The following is a 16,441-nucleotide window of genomic DNA, read 5'->3' as shown; positions in this document are numbered from 1 at the left end:
TTCACAACAAATGTGAAAGCTTCACATGGCTGCTTCTGTTTACTATCAAAGCTGAAGATCCAAAATTGGAGAGGACTGAATAAAGACAATTCTATAGAGTTCTGAGCACCTAAAGCACTTTCCTCATCCCGAAACAGGATACCCAACACCCACAGCTTAAAGGAGGAGATGTTTATTTTGGTTCATGTTTGTAGAGGTTCACTCTATAGTCAGCTGGTTCCAGAGCAGAAGCGGCATGGAGACAGGTGCCTGGATCAAAGCTGCTCGCATCATGGCAACCCAGAAGCACAGAGTCATGGGAGGTGCTGACAAAGCCCTGAACTCTCAGTGCCTGAATTCAGAGTGGGGGAAATCCCATATCCTGTCCAAGACTAGTTTTTGTTTCTGTTTTTCTAGCAAACGAAAAATAATAATGAATTGAGAGGTAATGAATAATGAATTGTGAGCTGTTTAAATCACCTTACTCTTCATGTCAGATAGTATATAGACTTGGGGTGGGGAGGAGGGGATTAAAGTAGAAATCAAATGTTAGACAGTAGCTGGGCATGGTGGCACACACCTATAATCCCAGCACTCCAGAGGCTGAGACAGGCAGACACCATGAGTTCTAGGCCAACCTGGGCTATATAATGAGTTTAAGGCCAGCCTGGACTGCACAGTGAAGACCCTGTCTTCAGAAATAGAAACAGAAATACATGAAAAATTATATAATAATGTAGGACTTGGGAGAGGACGATTAGACTGTGAAGGCATCCTGAGCCCTTGGTATTCTTTGGGAAGCATTGGCCTCCTTGGATCCTTTTAACATTCTAAGGCTAACCCTTAATGAATACAAACAATGCAGTGTTTTCCAAGCTTGAAAATGGAATTGAGGAAAATGTATTAAACCATGGTGAGGCAGAAAAAAGGAACAGGAAAAAAAAAACACTAAGAAAAAGCATAGTTAATAGAAAGCAGAATAAGCTCTAATATACCAGTAATATACATATAAATGATAAATCTCAATTCTTAATAACAGCTAACATTAATGATATGTCTTGTGTGCCAGGACTGTGGGTTTTGTTGGTGTTAATTCATTGTCATCACAAACATAGGTCTTATAGGTAAGGAAACTAAGGCGAAAGTCAAGACATTCTCCAGTAATATACTATACCACTATTACATGTGAGAATGTCTCAGATTAGGTTTTAGAACTTGAGCAATCTATATGCTGTTGGAAGAAACATAATCACATGGAAGACAAAAAGTAGGAAAAGATGCCAAGGCTAATTAAATGTGCAATGATTATAACAAACTAGCCATATGTAGTCTTTTCATCCCGCCATGAATTAGTGGAAACTTGGTATGAGAGACTGGGACATGGATTAGCTTCTCCAAACGTTTATAGTTTGCATTAGCAGAAAGGAGTAGAGCAAATGCCAGAACAGGGTATGGTCAGCTTACTTCCGCCTGGGGTGTGAGGGGCACAGGGGGTGTGTAAAGACTTTGCCTTGGTGCTCTGCCGCTTTTCCCCGTTGTTGTCTTATCTTTCCTCTTGCTGTGCTCCCTTCCCTTCAGGATCAGAGCGCTGAATATTGCCATGCAGTTGCCCAAAGCCCCACCTCTAATGAGCCTTTCTCTTACTCCATTTGGGAAAACGGTGTCATTAGTAAATGTTTATTTAGTGGCTACTTGTTACTATGTGATAGCAGATGTACAAGAAAGAAGCACTCTTAGAAGTGGTTCAGTTTCCCTCCTTGCACCTCTGCTTCCACTTAGTGATGAAGAGGAGCTGAAATATAGACTGGCAGAGCTGGAAAACAGGTTTCAGTGTAGGCATGAGTGCCTTTTGGCCATAACGTTCTAGTTGTCTAAATCGCAAGTGGAACTTCTGGTCAAGATGGCCCTTGGTGTGGGTGGAAGGGAGCAGCAGTCCCCTTCCCCATACTTTGCCTATAAGCCCTTCAGGGCTGCACTGAAAGCAGTCTTGGAAACCTAGTTGGGCTGAAGAGGCTTTCTGTGTAGTGTCTTTGAATACTGTTACACTAAATCCAAGCAAATCAATGCCCCCGGTGGTGGCCGTGCTTGCTCCTGAGGTTGAGCCTGGGGACCCAGCAGCAACTTCACCTAAGGCATGGTTACTTCCTCTCATTTTCAGGCACAGACCATCTGGGCCTTAGCTCTCAGACAGGCAGTTATTGAGGAGGGTCACAGTGGACCAGCTTTAAATGCCCCAAGTCCTTTAGAAGAGAAAGAGGGGTTCATGTCTCCAGTCCTCTACCCAGCTGGTTCTTGAACTGTATGATACCCTGCACCACCTCCAGTCACCCAATCACTGATTACTCCTAACAGATTGCTTCTCCCCTTCACATCTCCCACCCCACTCCCCAAATCTGCTCTTGATTTCCTGCATTCCTGCTAAATCTCAGTTTTGGGTTTCCATCTTTCCCTCTTACTGATAAAGTTGTCTTCACATCAGTAGTTTTTATCCCCTCCCCACCTTTTCCACTGACCATCACCCCTAATTCCATGTTAGCCTGTCACAGCTGGTCCCTTACCTCTCCCCTCTACCAAACTGGCCCAGTCCTCCTGATTTCCCTCATACTTCACCAGCCACCCTCTGTCAGTATCCTTTGCTAGACCTGCATTCTCTGCCTGACTCCTGTGTTTGTCAACTTTCCCTCACTGTAACAAATACCTGAAACAACCAACTGATGAAGAGAAAAGTGTTGCTGTGAATCACGCTTTCGAAGGTGTCTGTCTATCATTGGCTGGCCCATTCACATCACAGGATGTGAAGAAAAGGAAAGGAAGGGTCTGGTGTCCCACAGTGCACTTCATGGGCATGCTGTAGTGACCTGAAAGTAGGCCTGCAACTTAAGTGTTCCACCACCTCTCAGCGGCACCATGTTGGGAACAGGTGTTTAACACATGGGTCTTCAGGAGGCCTGCCAGATCAGATGTGGTGACTGGGAATTTTTGTAGAAGGGCCCGCATTAGACCTCTTTTCTTCTCTAGCTTTGTTTTCGCCTGAGTAGATTTCACTTAGTCACTTGGCTTTGAATTCTGTCCCTGCATTAATTAATGATTCTCAAAGTTCTTCCTCTCTTAAAATTTAGATTGGCTTACTTGGCATGTCCACACGCTGAGGGGCAAATGTGTCCAAAGTGAAAATGTGTGGTCTTCTGTGTAATAAAATCCTGACCTTGTACTTGGTTCATCATTAATCATTCTCCCTAACCCATCTGGAGGTTGACATAGTCTGGTTTCTTGCACTGAGGGCGTAGAGACAGTGTGGTCCTTGTGGACTTCACCCATCCTCTACCATCTGGCGTTTGGTTCAAGGAGTGGCAAGGCAGTGAAGGGAAACTGCAGGTGAGTGCTGTCATCAGAGGGTTGACTAGCAGAGCCTGGCAGATAGTTCAGGTTGGCCCTCTTGGATCTTCAGAGGCCCCATTGGGGAAGATCCACCACAGGGCTTGTGACTTGTGCAGGCTTGTTTGTTCCTCCTGGCCGCTTTTCTTGTCTCCATTTTTGGTTCTCTCTAATGCATTCCATACAGGCTCTGTTGGGATCCCACCCTTGCTCTGCCCAGTTCCCTTTAGAACTGAAAGTGATTCCAGGTCAGCTTGCCTAAGTAGCCCACACACATTAGATACACATGAGATCCTCATTCTTTCTTTTCTCTGACAAACTAGAATGCAGATCAATCCCAACATAGCTGCCCTCCTTTGTTCTGATACTGGCTTTTCTCTCATCTTTTAGATCCTTGTCCAACAGGAGTTTTCTGCAGTGGTGGAATGTTTTCCATTTGTACTGTCCAGTATGGCAGCCATTGGAGCACTGGTCGAGGAATTGGATTGTCATTTTATTTCATCTAATTTTCACAATTAAATTCCTATGCGAAGATCAGTGTTAATACTTGATCTAGGTCTAGAACAGCTCTAGATTTTCAGTCTACCATGCTCTGTAACTACAGGGGATCATTCATTGCAGTGAAGGGACAAGGACCCACACCTCTGGGGAGAAAGAAGCATGGAACACTCAATAAAGTTCACTCGAAAGAAATTCCAGTTTTTCCTTAAGACTGTACCATCCTGGTGGCAGAAGAATTCATGGTGCAGCCAGTTTTTATCGTTTTTGCTGATTAGATGACTTGATTCAAACCTGTCTTTGGCACCTAATACTTACTGTCTTTTCTCAGTTAGGATGTTTGAGTATACTGTTGCACCTAGAACTTGGTTTTGATTCTTTGAATTTGACTCCACTGGACACTTCATCTAAGTACAGTGATTCAGTTTTTCTTTTGTGATTGATTGGCTTCACTTAGGTTCATCCATAGCGCACATGTGACAGGATTTCCTTTTCTCTTAAGGTGGATTATCTTCCACTGTGTGTAAATTCTGTTTTCTTTATTCGTTTATCCATAGGTGGACATCTGAGGGGGTTTTTTGTTTGTTTCTTCTTGGCTATTGTGACTAGTGCCGCAGTGAACATGCTTTCAGGTCATTCAGAAGTGGGATTGCTAATCATAGGGTAATTCTATTTTTAGTTTTTTGAGAACCCTTCATAGAGTTGTGCACAGCAGCTGCAGTATTCTGCCATCCCGTCACTCGTGTATGAGGGTTTCGGTGTCTCTGCATCCTCATCAACACTTGCTCTTTTCTGTCCCTCTTGTGGTGGCCAGCACAGTTAGTATAAGGTGATATTTCCTTGCATTTCTTTAATGATTCGTGAGGTTAAGCATCTTTTAATATATTTCTTGACCTTCTGTATATTTTTTTGGAGACAAATCTCAAATCCTCAGTGCACTTTTAAATCAGATTATTTGTTACTCTAGAATTTATCTCTGATCGCCTGTCTTTCTTACTACATCCTGTCCTCTGAGATTTATTGATGTACCCTTCACAGTTTACCCTTTGTAAACCCTTACCTTGTGTCTGCTCCTCAGCTCAGCCTCTCCCCTGCTACCACATTGACTTGAGCCACCGTCATCTCTCAGTGTGGCCACCACCCTGGTTGGTTTCCCCGCAGCAGCCATCCCCTGGGGCTCCATCTCCTCTTCGCGTCTGCCTCTTACCCTCCCACTGCTTGCTAGAGGGCAGCTGCTCAGACTTGGTCACAGTTGTTGCACACAGGGGGCTTGTTCCAGCTTCAGGACCAAACCGTCCTATCTCATATGTGGAATTCTCTGTCCTCAGTTTCACATGGCCATCTGCTCATCAGTTCTAGAGCTGCCCCAACATCCCCTTCTCTTGGAAGCCTTCCTAGATCTGCTCTAGACTGTTTTTCTTTTCCTAGTATACACTGTCCAGAGTTATTTACTTGTCTACTTGTTAATTGGTTTCATTCCCTTACCAGAATGTTATCTTTGTGGCAGGAGGAGCTCGGTCATGTTTACTACTGTGTCCTCCAGGCCTTGAATAGTATGTAGTATGTAACAGACTCCCAGAACTATGTGCTGAAAGACAAGAAAAACAAAAACCTATTTGTTGATCAGCTGTCTCCTTTTCTCACAGGAATGTGAGATCCATGAAACTGGGGACCGTTCCTGTGTGGTCTTCACTTCCATGTTCCCAGGGTTCTGAGTGGTACCTGAGCATGGGGTAGCAATAAGCCCATGAGGAATGAGGTCTTCTGCGGAAGCAAAAGCTCTCGGGTCAGGACCCATTGACTTGATTTCTTCCTTTCCTGTTTCTGTCTTCTATCTACTGTTCAGCTATTCAGAAATGCTTGATTCAACTGGATCAAAATAGCGTCAATTATATTACTTACATGAACTGCTTACCACTTGTCCAAATCCTCATGGTTCAGTGATGGAGAGGTGTGTGTATGTGTGTGTGTCTTCACCTGTATGATAATCTTTACCGTAAGCTTACAAACACTATTGCATTTCTTTCTCCATGAAGTTTATTACTTTTCTAGTATAATTTTTATTACTTTTCTAGTATTAAACCTACTCTCAGTTAGGAAGGATTCTAATCACCATCAATGAGGACCTAAACTATTGAAAGTATTTGCTGTTTTTTACTTAATACTTAGCCTTTAGTTTTCTTTCTTTCTGCCTAAACTTAATTTTGCTTTGAACTACTTTTGTGTTAACTTGCGTATTAGATACACAAATCTTCATTTGAAGATGACTAAGAAACTCCTGATGCTAAAAGGGCTGAGGAGTGCCATGTTTAAGGGGGATGTAGGTGAAGAGGAACATTTCAACATATGGGGGATAAATGCAGGAATCACAGTTGTTAGGTTTAGGAGAAGGAGGAGAGGAAACTTTAGATAGCAGAGATACATGGTTCTTGTCTTGATGGCCTTACGGTGAAGCAGATAACCTGAATAGTTCAAGATCATATACCCAGAACCAGCGAGTAGAGGCTCTGGGACTGGTTTCAGCTTAGTATGGAAACCTTTCAAACAGAGCTGCAGATGAGCCAGCATCCCAGCAGTACTGCAGTTTCAGCAGAGGTAAAACCAAGGCTGTCAGGCAGGTGTCCACTGTGGGACTTGGACAAGCTCTCAGATCACTGCCACCTGAGATCCTGTGCTTGGTCTAACACCAAACAGAGCTTTGCCTTTAGTGTGAAGTTTCCCTATTAAACTTTATTAAATTCATTTACTTGTGTTCATTTTTTTACCCATCTACTTCGTTCCTATTGGCAGAAGATAATTAGATGCCTGATAATTGTCTTCAGCTTCTATTGCTGCTGTAACAAATTACCACTAACTTGAGTGGCTTAAAGTAACAGCAAGTCCAACCTGAGTTCCACTGGGCTAAAATAAAAGGTGACAGCAGATCTGTGACCCCTTCAGGAGGCTCTTGAGGGGCACTCTGTTTCCCTGCCTCCTCAGTGTGTGCAGGCAGCCTACCTTCCCAGCTATGTGGCTCCTTCCATCTGCAAAGCCAGGTGCGTTCAGTGATTTCCCTTGCTTCTACCTCTTCTGCCTCCCTCTGCCTCTTTCTAGCATCCTTGTGAGTGATTGTGTTGGGCCCTACTAAACTCATCTTAATCCCATCTGCAGCCTTAACTCCTCTTCGATGCAGGTCTTACATATGCCTATCTTCAGGGGCTGTTACTCTGCCTATGTCAGTTGTACAGCAGATGTGCTATCTTTCTGTCCTGTGGTGGGCTTTAGGTTATCTCTCTCTCTGGCCTGCCCTTGGCCATGATCATTTGCAAGGCCAGTTCTGCCCGCTCTAGATGTACCTAAGGCACTGTGTTGGGGCTTTTTTTCCTCTCATACTGGGAAGTGAGACTAAGTCCTTTGCAAAGAGCTACATTCCTAGCAGCCCCCATAATAAATTTTTTGAGAGAGAGAGTCTTGCTAAGTTGCCTAGGCTGGGCTTGAACTTGAGATCCTCCTGCCTCAGCCTCCTGGAGTGCTGGGATTACTGGAATGTGCTACCTGCCCTGCTTGTGTAGAGACTTTCTTAACATTGGACTTCTGTTTCTTCTGATCTTGATGTGTGAGTGTGTGTGTAAGTGTGTGTGTGTGTGTGTGTGTGTGAGAGAGAGAGAGAGAGAGATTTGCATGCACACTTATTTAGCACCTACTTCTTTAGTATTTGGCTCAGTGCAGAACTTCCCAGGACACTGCCAGACCAGTCTTTGGGGCTTGTGCTACCACGAGGGTGGTACAAGTAGCCTTGCAATGGGACTCCCATTAATCCACATGGACCGAATGAACCAGGCCCTACAGGGAGCCGGGGGAGGGTTTGTATTCTAATAAAATACAGACCACAAAACCGTAACTAGCAAGCAAGTTGTTGATGAGTTTCGCTGACCTTCCCTTCTGCGCAATGGTACAGCTCTAGATGTGGCGGTCCTTCTGTGCCTAAGCATTTTTACTCGCACCTCCATGCTTACAAAATGAACACCAAGATTTAGCAATGGAAAACTAACTGCAGAATTGATGGCAGAAGAACAGAGGGAGGCATTTAAACTCTGAGTTTTGAGTTTGCTTTAGTCAAAATACACTGTTCTCACTGGCTGACACCCAGCTGCTATTTTTTAAGTTTCCTGTAGCTCTTCCTTATGCAGTTTCTTATCTTAGTTCAAAGCGGGGGTTTGATAGTTACAGGTGAGTAGCTGTGCCCTTGGTTTCTGTTCCTCAGGCTGTCACCTGTTGAAGAGGAGCTAAGACAGGAAGGAGGCAGCAGAGGCGTGCGTTCACCTCAGCCCTCAGGTGGAGCCCTTTGGTCTCAGCTGGCTTCACCCTGCAGGGTCCGCCCTGTTGACCCAAGACTGGGTTTCATTCCCACATCTCTATTCCACCTCTCTTCTGGGAAAGGATGAAGAATGCAGTTAAAGTGACACAGTGGCCACTTACTCCGTTTCCAGTTCCCCTTCTCCATGAGGGTGCCTGACTTCCACCTGCTGGTTGCTGGGGTTCTTAGGGTTGAGTAGACGCCGCAAAGTCAGGGTAATCTCAGTGTGTTGGGTATCCCCTCAGAGGCTCCCGAAGCTTGTGTGCGTTTCTCAAGGAAACAAATTACCAGGCAGTGCTTTTCATTAGCATTTTCTCTGTACCACCAGCCAAAATCACTTCCTTTATGCTTTGGGTAATGTAGCTTACTTTAAATTCCAGTCCTGACTTCCCATATTTTTAGCCATTTCAAACTGACAAGGCAGCCAGGCAGCCTCTCTGGGCCTCTTGTAGACAGTCAGGATGGGATGCCTAGGTCTGTCCTTGTCAATGCCCCGATGTTCCCCTTCAACCCATGTGTCACTCTCCATCAGCCCAGGTTTCCAGTGAGGCAGATGATAGATACACCAGAGATTTATTGGAGGAATATCTCTGAAGAACAAAAAGGAGAGGGAGCAGGACTAGGCAGGCAGAGCCACTGGGCTGCTTTTGGACACCTGTGAAAGCAGAGAAGGAAGGGAGGGCTTAATAGGAAGAACCCAGCCTGCAGCCCTGAGATAATTTTGGTTGGAGCAATGGGGAGCCCAACAAAGACTGGCAGCCGTTTGGCAAGCTGTCTCCTCAGTGAGAATTGCCTCTTCGCAATTTCACCTTCAGACAACCTGGCACAGCTGTGCTACACCTCATGGCTTCTCCTTGATCTCTGGCTGAAGCTCTGTGGGGCACAGACCCTGCAGCCCCACAGCAAGCTCATGTACAGTCATTCCCCAGGCTGTCCTGGGGCTCCTACAGCTCTGCTCACTCAGAGGATTTACAGTGGAACAGAAAGTGCTGGACATGGACTTGGGTTTGGGCTGCAGCTCTGCCATTTACGTAGGGCCTTCTATAGGCTATGCCCTTTCCTAGGAATACAGAGAGAAACTCAGGCTTTCAGGGAAGCAAGCAAGTCAGCAGATAATTAAATTGATAGTGCAGCAAATACAAGATCAATATGATCAGGATAGGAATAGATACTTCCTGAGGATACTCAGTGTTCTTCCTGTGTGCACTTACTATGGCATCAGCATCCCTGTATTTTGTCTCCCACAAAGTAAAGTTAGTCCTTAAAATCAAGCAAGATGTTTTCAGTGCCTGACACCAAAGCAAAGGGAGGCAGCCTGGGGGCTTCCCTCTCAGACTCACTCTAAGAGACTGTTGTTCCACCTGAAAGGACCTAGTGTGGACCCTGTGGGGTGGTCACCTGGGAGCCTCTGCTGGCCCTGTAGACATCAGGAGACCATGACAGAGACCTGTTCCCTGTTGTGCTAGACTTGTCCCCCTGCTTGGAGGTCTCTGCTTTCCTTATTCTGAGCTGGGGCAGAAAGAGCCAGGCAGGGTCCGCCCTTCTCATAGAATATCACAACCCACTGGCCCACAGGGGTGTCTGAGGGAGGTAGGGTAGAAAGTATGCCTGAAGGTGACAGCTCAAAGGTGAGAAAGAGTCCCTTGAACCTCCAGAGATTGCTATCAGCAGCAGTGATGGGCTGAAGCAGTGACAGTGGGTTGACTGCCACACTACACCTGTTTTCCTGATTCTCTGCTCACTTGGTCATTTTTTAATTAGATGCCAGGCATTGTAAATTTTACTTTGTCAGGTGCTTCTCTAATACTATAAATATTCTTGATTCTCATAGTTGAACTACTTGAAAGCAATTTTAATTTTTGGATCTTTTAGTATTTTTTGGCAGGTCTAGAACAAGGCTCAACCTAGGACTAATTATTCCCCACTATTGAGGCAAGACCTTCCTTTGTACATGCTATTGAATGCCAGGTAAATTATGAGTTTTTCCCATTGGCTGGAGGGAATGGGCTGTGTTCAGAGTTTCTAGCTCTGTGTGAGCTCTAATCCTTTCAAATGAACGTTCCTTATATTCCAGTACTTTCCTCATCCATGCTAATTAATATTCTGCTCAAGATGCAAGAGAGACCTTCTGCCCATCTGCAGCATTTTCCCTCCCTGCAGAACTTCGCTCTGTGAAGTCCAGCTGCCTTAGTCTCTGTGGGTTCTCAGCTGTATCTGCTCAACTCAAGACTTCATCGTGCTCTGCTGGGGTTCCTCATCTCAGCCAGCCTGAGAACTCCAGGTGGTACACTGGGACAGCTGAAGGATCTCTTAGGAATCGCTGACCTTCATTGCTTGGTGGCCAGAATCTTTAAAATTAATGTTGTACGTAGTTTGTATGCTTTCAAGATTTTTATTCAGGCAGGAGAGCTTATAGCCAGGGCTCTTAGAGAAAGAGAACCAGTAGTATATGTATGTGCATCCTGTGAAATTTCTCATAAGAGATTTTTTATCAGAAAAAACATTTCATATAAGAATTTGGCTCACATGATTATAGAGCAGAGAATCCGGATTCCCAGATTCCCAGATTCTATAATCTGCTGTCTGCAAGCTGGAGACTCAGGAAATTAGGAGTGTAAATTTCAGTCTGACTCTCAAGTCCTGAAAGTAGAACTGGTAGTATTAAGTTCCAGTGCAAGGGCAGAAGAAAACCGATGTCTCAGTTCAAGCAGCCAGGCAGACAGAGATGAGACAATCTTTCTGTACCTTTTGGTTTAATTCTGGCTCTCAGTGGGCTGGTCGAATGAGACCCACTCATACTGGAGAAAGCAGTCAGCTTTACTTACCCTGCCAATCAAATGCTAAGCTTTGCTAGACACACCCCTTCCAGACATTCCAGAAGTACTGTTTAACCAGGTATCTGGGCACTTGTGGTCCAGTCAGGTTGACTCATGAAATTAAGCACTGAAAGTCATCCTTGTCAACTGGGTATCTCTTATGAAACTCTGCATACTTAATCTCTTAATAAAGACAAGAAGATCCTAATTCTGCCGTGCACAACTATCCTGTATACAATAAAAATATGCGCTAAGTCCTTTCCCAGAAAAGAAAGTAAAATCCTTGATACCCATAGTACTTAAATATTACAATAAAAAATTAACATGACAAATACTGTGCTGTAAAGTCAAGACATTTTATGTTGCATAAGAATAAAAGAGGGGGGCTGGGGATTTAGCTCAGCGGCAAAGCGCCTGCCTGGCAAGGGCAAGGTCGTGAGTTCTGTTCCCGGTACCGGAGAAAAACCAAAAAAAAAAAAAAAAAAAAAAAGAAATAGTTAAGAATAAAATAGGGAGGAATACAAATATGTTTAAAAATAAGGAAGAGATACTTGTGACAGTTTCAGTCCTTGTTTCTGTAGCTGGTTGTGTGGTCATAGTGGTATTTATGATCACCTTCTTCAGCTACCCTGCATGCTGCATTCCCTTTACATTCAAAAAACACCATAATTGGGCATGGTACTTTACCAAGTGGGGTGATCCAAATCTTCATTCCTGAAGAATCTGGGCCATTAGTGATCCTGCCTTGATTGATGGTAGTTGTCACTGATCTTATCACAGAGCACAGTGATATTAAGAGCTACCCTGAGGGATCTCCTGTATTCCACACATACTTTTATGGAGTGGTAGTCCAGTTTCCCCTGGCAGTCTGGACCCATCACCCAGCCATCACAGTAACTCCTTTCTTTGCCTGTTCATTTAATGGCATGAAAAGCCCCAAGTAACTGGGTATGGTCTTAACTTCCACTTCAATGGAATCATTATTGTGTCGCCTAATGGAAACATTTGTCCCTCTGGAACCAAGACCTCTAGGCCAGCAGAGTATATGGTCATAGGTAAGGAGGCAAAGCTTTACTACTGCTAAGGTAGTAGTATGTTACTCCCATTTTCTTTTTTTCTCTTCTCTTCTCTTCTCTTCTCTTCTCTTCTCTTCTCTTCTTCTCTTCTCCTTTTCTTTTTTCTTTCAACAGTAACTTGCTATGTTGTCCAGGCTGATCTTCAACTCACTATGTAGCCCAGGCTGGCCTTGAATTCACAGCTACTGCCTCACCCTCCCAAGTGCTGGGATTACTAGCATCTGCCACCACACCCAATTCTCATTTCTATTTTTTTTTTAAATAAACTTTTTTTTTTTTTTTTGAGACAGGGTCTCGCTATGCAGTTCAAGCTGGCCTTGAACTCACTTTGTAGCCCAGGCTTGTCTTGAACTTGCAACGATCCTCCTGCCTCAGCGTCCCGAGTGCTGGTATTACAGGTGTGCTCCACCACACCCGGCCCCCATTTCTATTTTTGATTCCTGGACAATGGATCCTGGCTATACAAGAAATAGCACCATACACTGGATGCTACTTAAGAGCCTATACAATCTTAGAGAGAACCTGCCCACCTTTACATGGTATTGTCACCTAGCTGGGGCTATAACATCATTTTAAAAGGGTATAGTACCACCCTACATTCTTTGAAGACAGCTGCTTTAGAATAGTCGTAAACATGGTAAAACCAGTGAATTCCATGAGCATGAGCCCATTGCTAAAGCTCTTTGCTGTGCAGTCAGTTACTTGAATAAAAGCAGTGCTGTGTGGAATACGATGATGGTAGCTGAGGCATTCTGTAAGTCCACAAGTGGTAATTTGGGCAGAATCAATTCAAACAGGGAAGGCAAATCCATATCCGGAAGGTCTGCTCTGACAGGAACATAATACTGTCCTTCCTTGATGAAAGTAGTACAGCATAATCAACCTGCCACCAGGTGGCTGGCTGATGACCTCAGGGAACGAGGCTACCAGGAACTCGGTGTTGGTCTTTGCTTCTGGTAGAATGGGCCCTCTGTGGTGGCTGTAGCCAGGTTGGCTTCGGTGAGTGGAAGTCTGTATTGCTAAGCCCAAGCATAAAGTTCATCTGGGCTACCATAGCCACTTTGTTCTTGAACCCACTGGGCCGTGACAGATGGTAAAGGAAAAAGATGGATGGATAACCATAGAAGTCATCCACATAATTACAATCCTCCTCTGCTATGCTGAGATCCTGTTTTAGTGGTCATTCACATGGAATACAAATATCTTCACATTTTTCCCCATTTAGAAAAATCTGTGCACATACTTCTTCCCCAGATTTCCTTGTTACCAATTTTCCCACCACATTCCTTCTAAGTGCCTGACTGTGCAGCTAAACATTGGCTATAGCCCATGAATCAGTATGTAATCACATCTACCCATTTATCCAGGGTACACCTCTGAACAGGTGTACTGTTCAGAGTTCTGTCCAGGGGGAAGAATTCTCTTCACCACTGTCCTTCATGGATGCACCAGAAGAGGACTGCAAGACTACAGCTGTTCTCTTTGTGGTGATGCCCCCATATCATGCAGAAGCATCTGGAAGCCAGGCCTGGTCTTCTCCTGTCAACTGGTGACAAGAGGACTCCCCATGAAGCCATCTTTGTGGGCTGGTAGGGAGAAGTCAGTTTAACAACAATGGGGCCATAATAATTTGAGCCACTTCTTTATTCCTTATTTTGCCTCTTAAGTCTTGCTCAAGCCCAATCACACATGGAATGCCACTGTGCACACCCAGCTTCATAGTTCTGTGGATCAGATAACATTCATTTCATTATGGGCAGCTCAGGTCACATGATACTTTTTTTTTTTTTTTCCCTCCGGTACCGGGAACCAAACTCACGACCTTGCGCTTGCCAGGCAGGCGCTTTTGCCGTTGAGCTAAATCCCCAGCCCAGGTCACATGATACTTGTGGCCAATGATTATGTATCAGTCTCTACACTGGCCCAGTGACAGGTGAAGAGCGGTTCCTCAGAGAGAATCGTTATCTGGGGATAATATAAGCGGCTTGCTCCAAAGTCTTCAAGGGCACCATGAGGCCTGCCAAAGACTCCAGACAATGCCCCTATCAGTCACTGATACCTCACCTTGGATGTATTGGATTATTTAATTTATTATTTATTTTTTTTTTGGTTTTTCTCCGGTACTGGGAACCGAACTCACGACCTTACGCTTGCCAGGCAGGCGCTTTTGCCACTGAGCTAAATCCCCAGCCCCGGATGTATTGGATTATATGGCCAAGTGGCAGAGCCATTTCCATAGTAGGCTAGACCTACTGAAGAGCCTTTCCTTACTCTAAGCTCTACTTAAAATTAACAGCTTTTGGTGTTGCCTTATAAATAGATCATACTATCACACCCAAATGAAGAATGTGTTGCATCTGGAACTGAAAGGGGCTGACTAGGTATTGTACAGATTTCTTGCTTGCAGGTGTGGCCAGATGCAGCAGCTCCTCGGAGAAGGAAAATCCTGCCATGCCCCACACCACTGAGCCCTTAGACGTTCACTGAGGTAGAAGGCCCTTGAGTATTGTTTGATTTATTTCCCGTCTTCTGACAGGTAAATGTTTTATCATTATGTCTAGAGTAGTTGCTACTTCTTACTAGCGTGTTCAGTGCAATGGATCAATTTGATAGCTTGTAGAAGGGAAAGGGAATGGGGAGCTCTATAAATAAATTATGACACAGACTGCAGAGTTAGTACAGCACTGAGGTTGAACAGTGCAGTTGTACTGCTGTCTTTGCAAAGTGAAAGAATACTGCTTCTAGTGGGTCCTATTGATAGAGATGGGAGAGAGGGCATTTTCCAGATCAATAGCTATATACCAGTTACCAGAGGATGTTTTAATTTTCTTAAGCAATGAAACCATTTCTGGTAAAGCAGCTGCAGTTATCACCACCTGATCAAGCTTAGAGTAACCCACTGTCCTCCAGGATCCACCTGTCTGAGTACAGGCTAAACAGCAAGTTGAGTACAGATGTGGTAAGGATCACCTCTGCATCCTTCAAGTGCTTGAGAGTGGCATTGATCTGCAGTCTCTCCAGGAATGGTGTAAGCCATTGCTTTTGGCTTACTGTTTACAGAGGTAGAGACAGTTCTAGTGGTCTCTGCTTGGCTTTTCTCAACACGATAGGCCCCATTCCACATCAGGGAGCCAGTGTGAGTATTCTCACAGCTGCTGAGGATATCTATCCCTATTTTGCATTTCATAACTGGGGAAATAACCACAGGGTAGATTTGGTGACTCACTGGGCCCACTGAGATGTGGCCTGAGGTAAAATCCCTTCAATCGCATGACCTTGATAAGCCCTTGCTTTGACTTATGTGCCATGATGTCTCCTGAAATCACTGTCAGTGCAGAGCTGGCATCCAGTAGATCCAGAAAAGTCTGATAATTTCCCTTTCCCACAACACAATTAGCCTGGCAGCGGGCCATCTGTAGGCCTCTTTGGGTAGAAAGAGTAACAATATAAGTTTTTTATAGTGTATTGGAGTCTGTTATGGTTGAGATCTAGAATGTCCTCCAAAAGACTCATGTGCTCAGAGGTGGGGCTTTTAGAAGGTGATGGATCACAGCGGTGCTATACTCATCAGTGGAGTGAGCCACTGTTAAATCCATGACTGAACGTGCCATTAGGAGGTGAAGCCTAGTTGGAAGAGGCAGCCACTAGGGGTGAACCTGGAGGCGTGCGCCTCCCTCTCCTCCTTCCCTCTGCTTCCTGGACTGTGTGATGCGAGCAGCTTTCCTCTGCAGTAGGCCCTTCTACCAGACTGTTTCTGCATTTGAGCCAGCCAACCATGGACTGAGACTTCTGAAACTGTGAGCCAAAAGAAGCTTCTCCTTAAATTGTGAGTGTTGAGTGTTTTGCCCCAGCAATGAGGAAAGTGACTAAGACAGAGTCTTTCCTCAAGAGGATCCACCTCTCCTTCATTTAAGGGGTTTAGGGTCTGTAAACTGACTCAAGTCTGGAAATTGATGCTTTTTATGATTCAGATTAGACTTTTGTTTATTTGAGCTGGAAATTTTATGCCTATATTGATCAAATAAGAATCTGGCAGGCTTCCTATTTCAGTTCTGCAAACCCCATGATCAATTAGCCATCTCTCTCTCTCTCTCTCTCTCTCTCTCTCTCTTGCACGCACGCACGCATGCACATACACTTTGCCAGACATGGGGCAAGAAGAAAACATGGTAGGTTGGTTATATGATGACAGATGAGATCTGGACCTATAACTTGCCCATACGATTTGGAACAGAGCACTTTCTGTCTTTGGGTTCCTTTTTTTTTTTTTTTTTTCTTACCAGATGGCCTTAAGAAGCCCTCTCTTGTTAGGACACTTGGTAGCTGTTTTGTTTTTTGTCCTTTTTTGTTTGTTTGTTTGA

This window comes from Chinchilla lanigera, unplaced genomic scaffold (assembly GCF_000276665.1).
Source record: "Chinchilla lanigera isolate Chin_1 unplaced genomic scaffold, ChiLan1.0 scaffold00160, whole genome shotgun sequence".
NCBI lineage: Eukaryota > Metazoa > Chordata > Mammalia > Rodentia > Chinchillidae > Chinchilla > Chinchilla lanigera.
This window is presented reverse-complemented; position numbering follows the sequence as displayed.